General features: G+C 40.5%; 1 protein-coding gene across 16 annotated transcripts in view; it reads left to right on the top strand.

Annotated features, from left to right (window-relative positions):
• Positions 1 to 1967: 1967 nt before the first annotated feature.
• CNOT2 (CCR4-NOT transcription complex subunit 2) overlaps positions 1968 to 18241 on the top strand; it is a 124749-nt gene continuing 108475 nt past the window's right edge. For 5 of the 16 annotated variants that reach the window (XM_065571159.1, XM_042860135.2, XM_008172408.4 and 2 more), the window contains exon 1: positions 1987 to 2117. The gene's annotated coding sequence lies outside the window, so the exon portion shown is untranslated. Of the gene's footprint in view, positions 2118 to 18241 lie in introns of all 16 variants that reach the window. The other 11 variants (XM_065571976.1, XM_065571207.1, XM_065571392.1 and 8 more) reach the window with 11 other exon arrangements.

Raw genomic sequence — 18241 nt, forward strand, 5'->3', positions numbered from 1 at the left:
AAACTGAGTTCATGTTTCTGAGAGAACCTTACTTTTTGCATTCCTTGACTTTGTTCAAATATGTAACCTTAATGTTTCACTAATTTCCATTTTTCACTAAAGCCCCAATCCTGCAATCTGACCAAGTCTTCTCATTGGGTGTCAAACTTGCTGCCTCATCCACCCTCATTCTTTCCTACGAAGTGTATTTAACAGAGCAAATGCCCTCCTACTCCCACCAACTCCAAAAGGGTGTGTGGGTGTCTAAGGCTATGTCTACACTGGGATAAAAAAACCTGTGGCTGGTTCAGCTGACTCGGGCTCACAGGGCTCAGGCTCTGGGGCTAAAAAATAGGTGTGTAAATGCTCGGGCTGGAGCCCGAACTCTGGGACCCTCCATTCTCACAGGGTCCAGAGTTCTGGCTGGAGCCCAAGCCTGAACTTCTACACAGCCATTTTTAGCCCCTCAACCTGAGTTGGGCAAGCTCAAGTCAGTTGACCTGGGCCGGCCTTGGGTTTTTTATCCCTATGTAGATGTACCCTAAGAACTTCTGCCCCCACCTATTGTCTCATATGGTGTGTGTGTGTCTCACAGCTTGTCTATACAGCAGTGCAGCTGCACTGTTGTAGTGTTAAGAGGCCTGGTCCACACTACAAAGTTAGCAAGGCAGTTTATATCAACCTTACTGTGTTTACACTAAATTTCGCTCCCGCTGACGTAAATGCCCTGCTATGGCGACTTACCTCCATGTGAGGTGTACAGTCAATATTGATGTAGTTATATCAAAGCAGTGTCAGTGTACACACTGCGTTGCTTACATTGACTGTTACTGGCTTTCAGAAGCCGTCCCACAATGCCCCAGTGACAGTACAATCTGTACAAGTGCTCCTGGTGAGGACACGCACCGTCAACACAAGGTGCAAAGTGTAGACATGCACAAGTGATGTAATTACTGTCACCACTGTATGCTGCCATAAATTACGTTGACTTAATTTTGTAGCGTAGACACGCCCTCAGTGTAGATATTCCTATGCTGATAAAAGGGGTTCTCCCATCCTCATAGATCAGGGGTTCCCAATGCAGTGCTTGTGGGTGCCATGGTGCCTGCCGGGGCATCTAAGTGCGCCTGTGTACTGGCTGGCGGACGAGCATCCGCCGAAATGCTGCCAATCGGCAGCATTTCAGCGGATGCTCATCCGCCGCCACGGTCCTCCGTGGCTCATCATCTGGTGCCCGCCAGACGAAAAAGGTTGGGGACCACTGTCATAGATAATCCACCTCCCTGAGAGGCCGTAGCTAGGACAGAAAAATTCTATCTCCTTAGTGCTGTCTACACGGGGACTTAGATCAACTTAGCTGTCACTCAGGGGTGTGGATTTTTCACCATTCCCCCCAGTGATGTAGCTGGGTCCATCTAATTTTCTAGCGTAAAGCAGAAGCCCTCACAGCTGCTGCCCCCACCCATTGTCTCCTATGTGTATGTGTCTGTAACAGAGCTGCTGCGTCCCGGTCTCCTGAGGAGGGGAAGTGGGTGGAAGGGTAACAATCCTTATACCCCACCTTCTCTGCCAGGAAGCGGGTGTTTAACGGAGCTGCTCCCTCCGCCCCACGGCATTATCAGACCCAATACCCGCCCCCTCCTGTGCAATGTGTGTGACCGAGCTGCTGCCCCCTCACGTCAGGGGATCACAGCACTAATTAGGGCCCCGTTGTCTCCAGTGGGGAGCGTGTGGCAGGGCTCCCGCTCCCCTCCGCTCTCTCCCACGGGGGAGGCCGCTGCCTGTCCCAGGCCCGGCTCCCTGCTGCAGCAGCGCCCTGGCCTCCCGCCGGGGTTAAGCGCGGAGAGAGCGAGGCCCAGGAGCCGGGCTGGCCCGAGGGGAAGGAAGGAGCGAGGCGGCTGCGGCTCCTATCGCGGGGCCGAGCCTCCCCCGGGAGGCGGAGGGAGCCGAGCGAGCCGCGGGGCCGGGCCTGGACGTGCCACTCTCGCCGTCTCGCCCTGGTTCCGGTTGCCAGGCCGGGCGGCGGCGGGGTCGCGACGGCGGCGGCGGGCGGGTCAGAGGGTAAAGGTCGCTCCCCCAGCATCCTCCGTGCTGGATACTCAGCCATCTTGGATCCGCGGGACAAGAAAATTCATGCGGTGAGTTCGGCCCCCATTATTTTCTGGCCCCCTCCCCGCGGCGCGCTCTGCCCGCTGCCTCCCAACCGGGCCCGCAGGCGCTGGCGGTGGGGCCCCCGGCGGCCCGGGCCCGGCTCCGGGGTCCCTGGGCCCGGCCGCAGCCAGCCGGGTTTCCGTTTGCTTTTGTCTCTGAGGGAGAGAGAGGGGGGGACGCGCAACGTCTGAGTCGGGAGCGGAGCCCTTAGGCCCAGCCCAGGCAGCGGCCCCGGCCTCTTCCGCCATCTCCGGCCGCGGCGGCGGCGCCCGAGCCCCGCTCTGCGGGGAGGGAAAGGCCGGCACTGCAGGAGGCGGCAGAGCCCGGGGCCCGCACCCTCGGGCCTCTTCATCCTCTGCGGCCGCCTGTGGCACTTCACAGAGCCCCGGCTTCCCTTCCTGCTGCGCCGCTGGCTGCCCCTTGCCCTGGCCGCTGCCTCCCCTTCCACCCGCGATGTCCGCCCCCTGCCTCTCCTCCCCGCTCCCGCCTGTGTCCTAGTGTCTTTCCCCCAAGCCCTTGGCCTAGTTGTGGATCCTGATACCCTGCAGCCCCATCGTACATTCGGCTTGCTTAGGTGTGTGAGGATATAAGTTGGTGTTAATGTCCCCCATCCCCTGTGCCTTTTGGCTCCGGGTTAAGAAACCGATGGAGCAAAATCTGCCACCCATCGACTCTGGTACTACTGGCTTTTCCTTATAGGCGATGCTGGGGTTTTGCTGTTCAACAGTGTGGCCTTGCGGCCTGTTACCTGAGTCCCCTAGATGAAGTGAGGGGGTGAAATAGGGTTAATTATTTTTTGGTGTATTTTCCACAGCCTTTCTGAGGGAGGCTGAGATGATGTCGGAATAGGTTCTGATCCTCCCTCAGAAATGTTTGTTAAACAAACTTGAAGCAAACTGAACCACTTCCTCTGAGTGCTGTCTCTGTGTCAGATGATATCTTGTCTTCCTGTGTCTGGTGGTGTTTCTGCTTTGAAGCAGCTTTCAGTGTGAACCAGTGCTAATGGGAACATGCAGATACAGTAAGGGAGAGTTAATTTTTGTGTTTACAGTTGTAGCTGTGTGCACATATTCCTGAAATTTGCAAACCAAAACATGATGCATCTGTCACTTAAACTTTTATTATAATTCAAGTTACACATAACTTTAGTTTAGATATTTTGTACTACTCTGTCCAAAACCCACAACATAATTATGTCATTATGGATCAGCAGCGTTTACTTTTTAAAAAATCCAGTTTGTTAGAGAAACTTACTGCCAAAACTGTGGTGTTATATTGGCTTTGAATTTCATATATAAAATGTAGAGATTTCCTGTTTGATTCCTGGGTGGGGAGTGAATTAAGTCCATGAAGGAATGAAACATTCATATTGGCCTGTACAGCGGTAACATCTGGTGGAAGTGATTGGCTGCTGGGCTTAACTCAGCAATAGGGGAGCTTAAAGTTTATCAAACTTCCTGTCAGTCAGTAGACATTAGGTTTCTGGAAACATGGATGCAGTTCAAACTATTGAGACATGTTCAGAGCAGAATAATCAAATATAATTGCAAAGATTCCTTTATTTGGACCTGAGGGTGGATTTACATACGCACTAATGTCCTTTGATTTTTTTTCTATGACAGTATTTTTCAATGTGGTCTATTGTTGATCAAAGCATGCCTGATCCAGTTCTTGAGGTCTGCCACTATTTTATAACATCATAACTGTTTGTGTGGAGAATTCCAATGGACACATGGTAGACTTCCAGATTTCAAGGTGCTAGATCCTTTTGGTATTATAAAGTACTCAAATTCCTTCATAGTTTATAACAAGAACTGGCATACCATTCATTAGAAGGTGGTATTTCACTTCCTCTGCCTCCTCCCCTGCCCCCCCCCCGCCCCCCCCCCCCGGAAGCTGATAATAAGGCTAACATTAAGTTATTTTTTTCTCATATGTGTTGTTTTGTTATGATTTCTTTCTGATATTTGTTTAATGCCTTTTGCTAAGAATTTAAAAAGTGACTAGTGATTTTGAACACTTTAGTTTCTAAATGCCAAACTTGAGATGCTTTATTTACTTTTTTTAAAAGAGGGCGAGTATTTAGTACTTCTTGAAAATCAGGCCTATTAAGGTGTTTCCGATTGGGCAGACAAAAATTGAGGTCTCAGAAATCACTCTTGACTTTTGAAAATCTTGGCCTTTGTCTCTAGCTTGTGTTAAGAATTAGGTATGCCATTTAAGCAGGTACTTGAGGTTAGATCTGAAATCAGAAACTTTAATTTTTAGGCTTCAGTTTTACACAATTTGTATGGTGCGGAATATTCTGTACGTCAGTTCATTGTATCATCATAGTCTTAATTTTTATAGGTATTTTTGTATTTGAAAAATATACTTTTCACATCACTCAACTTTAATCTGTTCAAAAATTCTGTAACTTTTTCAACTTCGCTACTACTTCAACCCTGAAGGCAGGTATCAGTCACTAAATCGACAATGTATTGTTAAAGGTAAAATGAAAGCCACCTGCATCAGGCATTCTGACTTGATCTAAAATATTAAGCCTAAAACTAATTGTAGTTAGATTGTTCTGTCAAAAATGCACGTGCAATTCTCACTGAAGTCTATAGGAATTGTGCACAAGTATTCAAGGACAGAATTTGGCCTTAAGCACTGCAGAATCCCTGTTGTTTTAAAGTGCTGTTTAAATAAATCTATTATCCAACCTGTTACTTGTTTGTGAAGATCTGTGTGGTAATTAAAGAATATATGGTAGTTCCTACTTTTTCTTTAATTGTTGGTAAACCACTTGTCACACCAGCAAAAGTTTCTAATGAAGACCTGTCCGCTGTGCCTCTCATGAAGAATTTTAATGGGCACTTGTCTCAAGCTTTAGTAGAGAGAGAGAGAACTGGTGACAGAATATCAGGCAGTAGCTTGAAGACTGTTATGCTGCTTGTAACAATGTACAAATTACACGTCATTACTGAGCGTACACATCTTACTCTGCAGCTCTTAAAATAAAAAAATGTACAGCTGCATAAGTAAAAGGACACCATTTTCTTCCATAGTTTTTTATTTCTCTGTTGTTTGTAATACCTTCTACAAACTTCAAAATAATCTGGTGGTGATTGTTGTTACTGGTATTATGGTAGTACCTATGTACTCAAGTCATGGACCAGGACCCCACTACTTGGCACTGTACAAACAGAACAAAAAGATGATCTCTGGCCCAAAGAGCCTATCATTTTTGGTTTTCCATTTTGTAAATGTTTCCCTTCTGTTCCCTCCCGCCGCCGCCCCCTTATTTCTATGGAGTATAGTTCATCAAGCCTTTGTCTACTATTAGCTCCCTCGTTGTTGTTTTTTTCATTACTTATCAATGGTGCTTTGAAAATAAGATTTTTCACTTAAACTTCACCTCTTCTGCCGTCTGGTTGGGTGTGTTGTTTAATTTCACAATCACGGATTGGGAGACTTAAAAACCGAAAAATCCATAGGGCATTCCCCACCAGATCATACTTATAGGTTAAAATTTGTGACTAAGCTATTTGAGAATCCTTTTAAAATAATTAAGCGTTGTGATCTTTTCAGACCCTTCCCTTTGCTGGTTTATTTGCTCTAACAGTCCAAGAGTAACTAACTTGAAATTCATTCAAGTCTTTCAGATTCTCATTTCCATTTGTTTGTTTTGTTTTGAGGTTGGTGGGTTTTTTTCCCTTTGCTCTCTTAATGCACCCCAAATTTCTGGTGGTTTATATTTGCTAAAGTTGCATCAGTGAAATGGAAAATATTACTTTGCATGTTACTATGGTTGCCGGAGCAGTAGTCCAGAACGTGGGAACAGGAATAAGAAAACCTGAGCTCTATTACTTACCCATCTACTGACTTGTGTGACCTTGTGTAAGTCACTTAACTACTTTGTACCTCAGTTTCCCATGTGTAATAGTGGGGTAATACTTGCCTATCTTCGTAGCTTTATGGATGGAAAGTTCTATAGAAATGCATCGTATTATTATTTCATTAGTTACCGATAATTGTAAATCGTAAACAGTTGAAAACTAGCACTTAAAAAACTGTCTTGTACACTGTAAGTACGTAACAGTTCTGTTTGCACCTGGTTGTTTTGTAGTAGTGTTGCTAAAACACTTTCTATTGCAATATAAATATGCATATTTGTTTGGAACCATTAACAAGGAGTTTTTCACTGAAGTATCCGGTTGAAATAGAATAGAATCATAGAATATGACTAATTATGTACAGCAACTGAGTTTATTTCAAGATATGGACTGTTAGTCTGAATTTGTAGGTCATTCCTTGGTAAAGAAGTTTTCCTAATGCTGTCCAAATTGTGCATAATGTCATTCCTTTGTCAACTTTCTGCATCTACTTATTACATGCAGCTATTCAAAATGTTCTTCTAATTAATTAGTGTTCCCCCTTTTCCATGCATACAATTAATATATTCTATGAAATGGGAAATATTTGCTTGTAACTAATTTCTTCCTTTGTAGCTGTTTAAGTTGTAGTTGTAAAAAATGTTTTCTCACAAATTGCAAGTAATTCCACAGAATGGCTAGTTACCAAGTGCATATTCAAATAAGATCCATAGTCAGTAAAGTAACAGGAACAAGGTTGGTACACTTTCTTTTTTATTGTTTTAATTGTTTGGTAGCACTTCATTTGTGAGAGAACACTCTTTACAAGTACAATGTAAAAGGTGCACAGCCAGAAATAGTTACAAAGAATGTTCTTCCACTTCATATAAATTGTATAGACTGAAAACAGGAAAACACTGTTTCATTAGAGCCAGAAGAGAACAGTATAAACAGCTTTATGTGACAAATAGATGCTGAAAGCTCACTAGGGACTTTGCTATTGATTTTATGTGGAAGGCAGTCAGGTACGATGGGGATGGGCAGCAGTATAAAACCCCTAAGATAGAAATCCGACAGATAAAGAAATGGCAATGTGTGCAATTTGGACAGCATTAGGAAAATGTTTACTAAAGAAACTTCCTACAAATCCAGAGTTTAACAGTCCATATCTTGAAACAAACTATTTTATATACATGGCCATTCTGTTTCATTCATATACTGAAATAAAAAGTTCATTATTAATGCTTCTAAACCAGTGGCTTTCAGTCTGTGGTCCATGGACCCCTGTGGGTTCGCAGACTGTGTTTAAGATTTTCAAAGGGGTCTGCACCTCCATTTGAAATGGAGTTTGCGGTGAATTACCCAAGCTGCAAGTTATGAAGCATACAGATGCTAGAATCTCTGCTAAAACAGAATCTGTTTCATGGACTATTTAACTGCTGTGAAGGTATTGAGTGTCTAACCCATCTGTAACAAACATAGGAGTAATGTTAATGGATTCATATGAGAGTTTTGCCATTTCTTCCTACCATGACACACGATCTTGAAATTAGCTGGGGCGGCTTTAAATTGGGTAAAAATTCAAGGAATAAAGAAAATATTAGATGGCAAGGGAGTGCAGAGTTCAACCTTTTCCTGGAAGTGCATGTTAGGTTCACACTGCAGTGTGAACAGTGTAAAGCTGAGCTAGAAGACAGTTGGAGGAATCATTTTTAAAAAAGGACTCAAACTAACTTTGTGAAACCAAAACGACTTTGTTAATTACATGTATCAGGAGGAAACTGTTCTTAATGGCTTCTTGAAACTTCAGAATCTTGTCTGTCTGGAGTAGGATATTCCAATGCTGAAATCTCTCAAACATTCTAGTATGAGGGACATGGGTAGAAACCCGACTCTAATCTTAATCTAGTATGCTATTTTTGTCAGTATCCTCTTCCAGATGTTGAAGATGCAGGTGAAAATCTCCATTAATAATCTTGGGCAACTGTGTTTTGCATACATCAGTGTAACTGGCCTTGGTTTTGCAACATATCCAGTGCAGCACTTAATTTTCTAGAATGTTCTAAAGTAATAGTGTGAGCATATAGTCTGTGTTCTGTAATTTATTATTGCTGATTTTCTTTTTGTATTGCTCCCTGTGCTAGGAAGCATACAATTAAAAATACAGTGTAGGATGTGTTTATATTTGTTAATAGAGGAAATAATTACAAACTGCATTTTATAAATACCAGATGCTTTATCTATACTATTAGATGAGTTGCTGTTTCCATATTCAAAATTCTGCAGTAACATTCTTGGAAAGTCTAAGAAGACCAACAGTTTGAAAGTATTGTGTTGCACATTCAGAACTGCTCATGCAGTTTAAAAAAATAGCATATTTCTGTTTACAGGTATGTGCACTACAGGTATGGTAGACATAATTTTCCATAGACAAGATGAGCTGTACAATAAAAATAAATTCCTTGATATTTCTATATAATAGTTTTACAGGTGTAGGGTATGTGTTGTAGATGAGGGGAGAAGGAGAGTAATTTGATAAGTGTAACTTTCCTGTTATGGCTTAGCAAACCAGAGTTGTTAAAATATATAATACTTTTATACTAAAACCTAGCTTCAGGGAAAATTCATAGTCAAATTATACTTCAGACTTTTGGCTTTTCTGTGCTTATAGCAGTGCTCTTACTGGCACTCTGAGAATATCTTTGACATGATATTCCCAATTACTTGCTTTGTGTGCTACTGCTCAATTATAAGTTATGAATTAACCTAAGGGTTTATCAGTTTATCGCTGTATTAAGTGATGGAGTGCAGCATATATCTCATTTATGGGATCAGAGTGAAAAAAAATAACTCGAGGGTTGGAGCAGTGTAACTTTGACTTTGCAGTATGAAAAGAGTAGTGTTTAGAATATACAGTACTCATGTCTGCACCACTATTAAACATCCACAGCTGGCCCGTGTCAGCTGACATGGGCTTGTGGGTCTTGGGCTGCAGGGCTATTAAATTGCTGTGTAGATGTCCAGGCTCGAGCTGGATCCATGAGGGGGAAGGGTCCCAGAGCCTGGATGTCTATTTTTGCAGTTTTATAGCCCCTCAGCCTTAGACTCACAAACCCAAATCAGCTGATATGGGCCAACCGTGGATGTTTAATTACAGTGTAGACATACCCATAGGGAGTGTCTACACTGCCAGTCAACCTGGGCTCCTTACGTGGATTTTAGCCTTAACATCCCCTCTCCCTCCCCAACCTCTTCCCTACCCCCACCATACACAAAGACAAACCCCTGGCCTGAGTTTGGAGGTGTTTTAAAACCAGGCTAGATTACCTGATTCACTTTAATTTGGGCTGCAATTTGCCCACTTTACAGTGAGGGTCTCTAGAATCCTAGTGTCAGCAGAAAGAACCATGGATATGCCCCAGACATGTTCACAGGTGAATGCAGAAACAGTGAGGAGCAGTGACAAGGCGAGGGATTTGCAGCTGGTACACACACTGGCCTAGGCTAATCCAGGTGCCCAGATTCAGATGCCAATCACCTCGTTTAACTGTGTAGTGTAGACCTAGACTTTGCTCCCCTGCTGTGCAGTTGCAGCAGGTCTCAAAGATCTGGAGTACTCTTAAATACTAGGAAGAGTGTCTCCTTTATTTTAGCCTCTCTATAACCTCTATTTCTTCTGCTATCCTTATAAAAACACGTGTGCACTAATGTTTAATAGGTCATAAATGCTTCATTATGTGTATGTTTTCAAGATGAATTTTAAAATCAATTTTGCATATTTTGACTTCTTTCCTGCTTTTTCTCGAACACCGAATTATTTTTTTATATATATTAATGCCATTTGTCCTGAAGAAGTTTGCAGGTCAATACATCTTAAAGCAAAATGAATTAACAAGCAAACCTGTAGTCATGAAGAAAGATTTATAAAAACACTCAGTGAAACCTCTTTGTACTGTTATATCTTCAGATATATAAGGGATTTCTTAGATGTTTGATTGGTGATTGTACTAGCCAGGCAATTGAAATAGTTAGACATCTTTCTAGCAGTCACTAGAGTGTCTGTTAATGTTGCATTTTGATAGGAAAAATGAAATGTTGAAGATGCTTCGACAATAAAAGTGCATCTGTATCTTTGCCAGATTTTGTTGTTACTTCACCTTTTTAAAGAGTACATAGTATAAGCAACTCAGCACAGATATAACATTAATAGTTCAAATAGATCAAGGGTTTTTTGGGTGTAAAAATACGACGCAATTGTATTGAATTAAAATAATATGCCTTGTCTTCATTAGATCTTTTCTTAAACTTTTCCTGCTGTGGCTACCGTTGGTGCAGCTCTGTCTGCTGGTGTAAATTCTAGTGTAGAGAAGGCACTGGTGGCTGACTGCATTTTAATCATTATGTTATCTTGACCTGCTTTGAGCAGGACTGGGTAACAGTGATTGAAGTGTTGGCAACTAATGCACACTCTTTATCTCTAGCATTGGTGGTAGCAACATTGGGCTATTGAGAGAGTCTTGTGAAACGCAACCTGTTAATTTATTAGTAAAGAAAATATTACCGAGAAAAGTTGAACGCATGTGTAACTGGAGTCAAGTTAACACCCAGAAAATGTATTATGTTGAATAATTATGCTTCAAAAAATTGCAAGTGCAAAGGCCTAGAAATGAACAGCTAAGGGATGTAGTCCCTTGTATTGTATTACTTCACCTATTCAGTACACACATTTTTTTTAGTTGAAATATATTGATTAATACAAGGATAACTAAATGTAATCAGCATAATTTTTAATCTTAATTTTTACATACAATTAAAGATATGACTACTGATGGTAGCCATTACCAAGATCTTAATTTTTTTTCTTTCACTTTTATGGAAAGCAGTCATTTTTATTTCCACTAACTACATTTAATAGAATTATTAAGTCATCTTTCAGGTTTTGTGTTATGAGTGTTTTGTGTGTGTTATGAATTATATTGTTAACTGTCCATTTGTTTTCAGTCATAATGTAGTCACATGATTATATTTTGTCATAGTTCTTTTGGTTGCGAACATATTATCTCGAGTAATTACTGGGACATAAATATTTTTAAATTGGGGAGGGAGGAAAACAAGTAAGCAAAAAACACCTTTTACACAGAGTACACAAGAGACAGGAGGATTACAAATAAAATTGAAACGAGCTTAGCTTTTGTCTTGCAAACAAATAATAGACCCATTATGAGTATTTTAAAAAATATCATTTTAAAACTTTCTGCTTTAGTATTGCTAAGTGTGGACAGACGTACCCTCCCACCCCCAGTTCTAAAACACAGTCCATATGCTGTATAGAGTAAAAAAAATTGCTACCTTCATGTAGTTTGACTTATTAACAATAACAATGTTAGTTTGAAGTCTTTTCCCCAGACTTGGCTATTATTACTTTCAGACTGGTCTTTAGGTCCTGTCACTCTGGAGAGCCATTCTCACTACCCTTATATCTGAGTGAGATAATGAATCACGTTTGAGAGTGCACCTAATGTCTTCCATTTGCTGCCGTTAGGGTGTATTTCATAGGAGAGTGCTTGCGGTGTGGAGATCCAGCTAGTTCCTCACTGCCGTATACTTCTACCTCTCACTAACAATCTGACCTACATTGCCCACTCAAATTTAACATTGTCTCCATAAAATTTGCAAAGGTGAAAATAACAAATTACTAGAATATTATTGAAAATAGGTCCCTTGAATAAGAAATGGGACTTTATGATCTCCTAGTAACTTCTTTTGACTTTTACATAGAAGTATACAAATTTTAAGAGGAGGTAATATTAAATTTGAGTGGCCACTGATAGTGCTACATTGATCTTCAGCATTCACTATTGAGATAGTTGCATCCATTAACGATTCATTTCAATCCTTCCTAATGTTTTTTTTCTTTTTAATAACAATTTCCATTTAAAAAAGTGTAACTATTTTGGTTGTGTTGGACTCTGAAGCATACTTGCAACCTTAATTCCTAAAGTTTTTGTTAAGAAATATTGTTAATTTTAAAAGATTTGCCAAAGATTTTAAATTGTGTAGGTGTATCAGAGCTTATGAGGCCTAGCAGAGCAGGACTCTACTCCAGATATTAGTAAGTGCATAGGTGGTGGATGCATATGACGTTGGGAGTTCAACTGTGTTGGATATTGTGGGTAGTGAATGGTAGAGAAGACAAAGTGGTCTTTATCCAGATGGAAAACTTCTTATCCAGTCTGCATTTTCCTGCCTGCTCAAGCTCCCTATACCCCTGTTCTGTGCCCCTTCTATGAACTTCTGGCTTCTCTTGTACCTTTTTTACCCATTTGTCCCTCTCTCCTGCTCTATGCCAGTGTCTGGTGTCTTTACTCAAAGCCCTGCTTTCCAGAATTGGAAAGCATGGCTTTCTGCTATCTTTCCATGTCTCTCTTGTTCCTCTACTCATTCACACTCTGTCTGTCTGTCCTCCCATTCCATACCCCTTCCCACACTTCCCTTTGGTCTTTAACCCCCTACCTTTTGGCTCAGGAGTGGAAAAGTCAATTTATAACCATTTAAATGTTTATATTATATTAATTAAACAAACTGTTAAAAGAACATTAATGTTGCAAAGACAAAGCACTCAAAAGTTAGGAAATGCCAGAATTAAGATTCCCCATGAAACCTTAATTCCAGCCCTTTTTTGTATATGCTCTATGATATGGTGTCAGCATACAATCATGTAATTAATCTTTTTCATACTACCTTGTTTCATTCAGTGCATGTGATGGGTCCTGTCCATTGAAAGAGTAATTATTCAATATTTCTTTTTATCTTCATGGTTTGATGTATAGTCTCATGCATTATTTACTGCACAACATCAAAAGCCTGCATTGATTGCAAAATTATTAATTTCCTTATGAGGTTTTCTAGGATGTTCGCAGTAATATCTTAAATTCATTAATCTTGTAAAGATGTATTTTCACAACACCTCTGTAAGGTATCATCCCCATTTTACAGATGGGAAAGTGAAGAGTAGAGATTAAAGCCCGAAGTGTCAACTAAACTTTGAGTGCTGTATTTGAGAAGCCTTACTTAGTGTTTTACAACACTTTATATTCAGAGCAGAGCTTCCCTTGACCACAGTTGAATGTTCAGCATTTTTCAGTGTTTGACTTTGCAACATTAATATGCTTTTAACATAGTATTTGGGGTGCAATTTCCTAAGTTTTTTAAAACCTTTAACTTCGAATATATAGAAATTCAAACATGTGCAACTATAGTCACACTCCCCTTTCCCCCAAATGGATCATCAGCAGGGTTGGCACCTTTAGATCTACAATACAGTCCTCTACCACTGGAGCGGATGGAGTAACTGTTAGTATTAAGAAGAACAGGAGGACTTGTGGCACCTTAGAGACTAACAAATTTATTAGAGCATAAGCTTTCGTGGACTATAGCCCACTTCTTCGGATGCAGTATTAGTATTAGAAGGCTATTTTGTGGACCTGCCCACTAGAGGGGGATGGAGACACACTTTGCCAGAGGGTTTCATAGCTGCTTGCTAGACAGCAAAGGAATGTTGAGATCTAACAATAATAGGTTCAGGAAGGGAGTAGTCTCTAGTGGTTAGATTATTTTGTCCCTGTCCCCTTTTACTGCTATTTCCCCCCCCCCCCCCCCAGATCCTTGCCCCTGTTCACCTCTCCACCCTTTTGCTTCTATTTTTTCCCCTTCCACAGCTCCTGTCCCACTCTGCTCCTGACGCTGGTTCCTCACCCCTGTGCATTCAAATCAAGATGCTTCCTCCATACTGCCTGGGTGCCAGCAAGGGGAAGCATAGAAGAATTAGGTTCCATGCTCTCAGTTCTGGTGCCCAGCACTACAGTGGGAATTGGTTAATGGGAGGAACAATTTCAGGACTTGTACTCAGCTGCAGCTGCCCTTTAAGTATCCTACAGTATCATTTTCAGAGGATCATAACTTCAAAACTTTTTAGGTTACATTTTCAAAAGTGCATCAGTCCCTTTTTCAGAAGTGACTCAGGCCTGGTTTATACCTAAAATTTACGTTGACCTAGCTACTTCACTCAGGGGTGTGAAAAATTCACACCTCCGATACACATAGTTAAATCAACATAAGCCCCATTATAAACACCACTAGTTCAACTGAAGCATTCTTCTATTAACCTAGCAAGCTGCCTCTGTGGGGTGGATTAACTACAGTGCTGGGAAAACCCCCTTCTGTCACTGTAGCAAGTGTCTGCACTATAGTGCTACAAAGGCACAGGGTGTCATCCTGTAGGTGTGCTTCTGTAGCATAGACAAATCCTACAAGATTACATGAACTAGGTTGCACTTTGAAAATGGAATTTAGAATTGGTCTACATGTAAAAGTTAGGTTCACATTGCTACATTGGTCAGGGTGTGAAAAATCCACACACCTGACTGTCACAGCTATGCTGTGTCTATGGACGAATGCTTCTGTTGATGTAGGTAACTTTGTTCGGGGAAATGGTGATCCTACACCAACAGAAAAATCCTTTCCTTTGGCTTAGACTGTGTCTGTGCTATGGGGTTATGTCAACATAGCTACATTGATATAGCTGTGTTGGTATAGTCTCGGTAGTGTACACATACCCATAAGCTCCTAAGTCACTTAGGACTTGGCTACACTTAAAATATTACAGCTGCATCGCTGTAGCTCTTCAGTGTAGATATTACCTGCACTAATGGGAAGGGTTCTCCCATTGGTTTAGATAATCTACCTCCTTGTGAAGCGATAGCTAGGTCAACAAAAGAATTCTTCTGCCTACACAGGGATTTATCCTGACATAGGTCTGTAATGTAGATCTGGCCTAACTATGTTGCTCAGGGATATAAAAAATCCCAACCCCTGAGCGACGTAGTTGTATCGATCTAACCCCCCCATGTAGACAGCGCTGTGTCAGCTGGAGAGCTGGCGACATAGCTACCACTTCTTGGGGAGGTGAATTAATTATACTGACAGAAGAAGCTCTCCCGTCGGCGTAGGAGCATCTTCACTAAAGGGCTACAGTGGCACCGCTATACTGCTGTACATGAACACAAGCCTTTAGGTCAGCTTTACAGAGCTGCTCAGGAGTGTGGATTTTTATGCTGACCTAATTTTCTAGTGTAGACCAGTCTGTAGGCACCTGTGAAAATTTTACCCTTTTTGTCTGACTTTCATCAGACTCTGCAGAAAAAATTGTATCATGGTGTCAGTTTTGGCATGCAACATTTTAGAAAGATAAGTGTCATTTGGGGGAATTGAAAATTGGATTTAAAATTACGAGGTTGCTCCACCGCTCTATTTGTGGAATTACTTCCACTGCTCCATATTGAGCATGTTTTGTATAGATAATTTATCTGGGGAAATAACAGAAAAAACATTTTAGCTGCCAGTTTACAGAGGGTTGTGGCCTAAAAGGAAGCAAAACAGAAGAGATTGATGCAGGTAAAAGTGAAGGTGTAGGTTAGTAGAGTAGGTAAGACTGAGGAATTAGATGAGCTGAAAGTGATAATTGTAGTGGGACGCGTTAAATGGAATTGCAATGGAAGATGTAAAATTGGAGGGATATGGTGGGGGGAGGGAAGGGCTGTGAAATTGATATCAAAAGATTTATTGGATGGAACTTGGATAGTAAGAAAGTAACAGTAGAAAGGGTAGGAAATGTGTAGAGTAAGCTTCACTAATTGCAAAATGATCTAGCAAATTTGCAATATTAAGTTGTGGACATATAGCCAAAACTTTTTTTTCCTCTGAACATGAGCGAGTAAAACTTTGGGAGTGGATTGAAGAAAGGAACTTCAGGATTTTGTCTACCCTTAAAGAAAAATAATCTCTTATTGGTGCTGACGGTAACTGTATTAGTGGATAAACTGTTATATAATGCTTAGAGCAGCTCTAGAGAACACAGTGGTAAAAATGCCAGCAGCTAGTAGTCTATACTAATGTTCCTTCTATTGTTTTAATGAAGCTGCAGTACACCAGTGTGGCGCTACAGCAACATTGGGACATTTCCAGAAAGAATTGGGTATAGACAACCAAGCTAGATGCATTGATGACAGTAGACACTGTCTACTGGATCAGTGTTTTAAAGTTGTCTTTCCATTGGAGTTTTGCCTGCACTAACAAGTTAATCCACCTCCTAGCTACAAGTACAGCTGAATTGGTGTTGAAGACAGTCAGTGTTGAGAACGATTCTTTCTGGAATGTGTCTGAAAGTTGTTTTGGTCCTCTCTCTGCTTACATTTTTGGGATGAAAGGAACTATAAAAATGACTAATGTTCCCTCTCTCCTAGATGTCTTTTGTTGTTCTGGTGTGTGTGTGTGTATGTGTGTATGTGTGTGTGGGCATAAACTGTCTTTGTATGGTACCAAGCACAGAGGCTCTCCCATCTTGGTGTTCTATAGGTGGTACTATAATAAAAATAATCATTTTGGAGGTCAGGAGGGAAGTTACACTCCACTGCACTGGGTTATACCATGTTCATATTTAGAAAGGTCATAATGGACCACTTGAACTAAAATGATTATGAAAAGCTTTATGCCAAACTTTATATAGGGGAAAGCATTTTATCATATTAACAGACATCATGGATTTCATAATTTTTAACTTTTTAAAATTTTCTTGGAAACTATTTTGATAGTATTTTTTCCAGTGTATTGCATAAACAACTGTAGTCCTAGTAGCAGCAGTTCCCTACTATGAGACATGTTGATCACCTTTCAGAACTCTGCTTGTAGTCGCCCAATATGTAACTCACTTTTGTTTGGCAGAACAATCCTGTGAAATTCAAAGGCTTCCTTAGGATAGTTCACTTCCAGGTGCATTTACTTGCATGGTAGTAATTGTAATATTTCCATTGGCATACATAGCAGCTTCAGCCAGAAAGAAAGAAATAGCATTGAATATTGCTATATAAACTAAATATATGCTGGTTTCATGAAACTATAGATTTTCATCGTTCTGTTTACTCATATGGTGAGAGTCGTTTCTAAGGCCAAAGTTCAGGTACCTGTGTCTTGCTTTGTTCATAGCATTAGGTTCTCAACTAGAGTGTACAAGACTTAAAAGTAAAGAATACAATTTTGATGTCATTGTTTGTTTGTTACAAGTTTACTATTATTAATTTTTAAGTGGTTAGACTCTAGATTCACATTTATATTATTTCAGAAATCGCTTGTAATCATAACTAGTGTAATGTATGTGTGCAAAAAATGGAGAATGCACATTGTATTTTAACTCTAGCATTTCTTGACTTGAGTCCCTACCTGCCTAAGTTTGACATATCCTTAGGTTTTACGATTATTAACTTATTTTTGCATGGTTAAGTGCTACTCTGATTATATATAATTCAGTAGTTAAAATCAAATCCAGCAAATTTATACCATATATTTATTTGCCACACTTTTCCTGCCTAAAACTATATTTTAACATGTGTTCAGATCGGTCTCTGACTTCCCACCTTCTTCCTTCCTTCCTTCAGTCAATGTTAGGCATGCATTGTAACCAATATCACTGAAGTAAAGAACTGGTTTGAAGTTGTTGGTATTGAGCAACTGAGTATTTTGTTTGCTGTTTGTGTATGCTTCAGACACAGTGCCTCTGAACGCTTTGGTCCATCCCTTTACATGCTCCAATCTGGGCATACCTTCTGTGAAGTGTGTTTTGGATTTTCTAGGTTAAACGGTGCAATATAAATGAAATACTGGTTTGCGTGGAGTTTTGTATTCGTTTTAGTTTGTTCTGCAAACATTAAGTTGGGTTTTTCATAATTTTTTTTTAAATTATTTTTAATATATTTATATAGAAAATCTGCAGCCTTACCAACTTTGGCTGCGATCCAAAAGCTATAAACTGGAGTAGGCATAATAAGTATTTGGAATGCAAAACTCCAGTGAAAACATCATTGCACAGTAAGTGATGTTCATGATTTAATAGGTGGTGCTCTTGCTTTTTTGGAATCCATACTAGACCAGCAAACTAACATAATGTAGGGAGGTGTAAAATTAAGGTTCTGACCTTGTTTTTTAAAGATCCTAGGATGTCTTTGGCAAGATCCCTGGCATTAACCCCTGTTTCCTAACTAAATTAAGCAATAATATTTTCTCTCTAAATTTTCTTTGAAGTTTTAATTGATTACAGTTGTCTCAACTTCCCATCCAAAACTAACAGTGCACAGCAGTACTACACAATAAACGGCTACCAATTCCATTTCAGAAATGGCTGATTTTAGTGGTGAATGAATTGA

The sequence above is a fragment of the Chrysemys picta genome, chromosome 1, assembly GCF_011386835.1.
Source record: "Chrysemys picta bellii isolate R12L10 chromosome 1, ASM1138683v2, whole genome shotgun sequence".
Lineage (NCBI taxonomy): Eukaryota > Metazoa > Chordata > Testudines > Emydidae > Chrysemys > Chrysemys picta.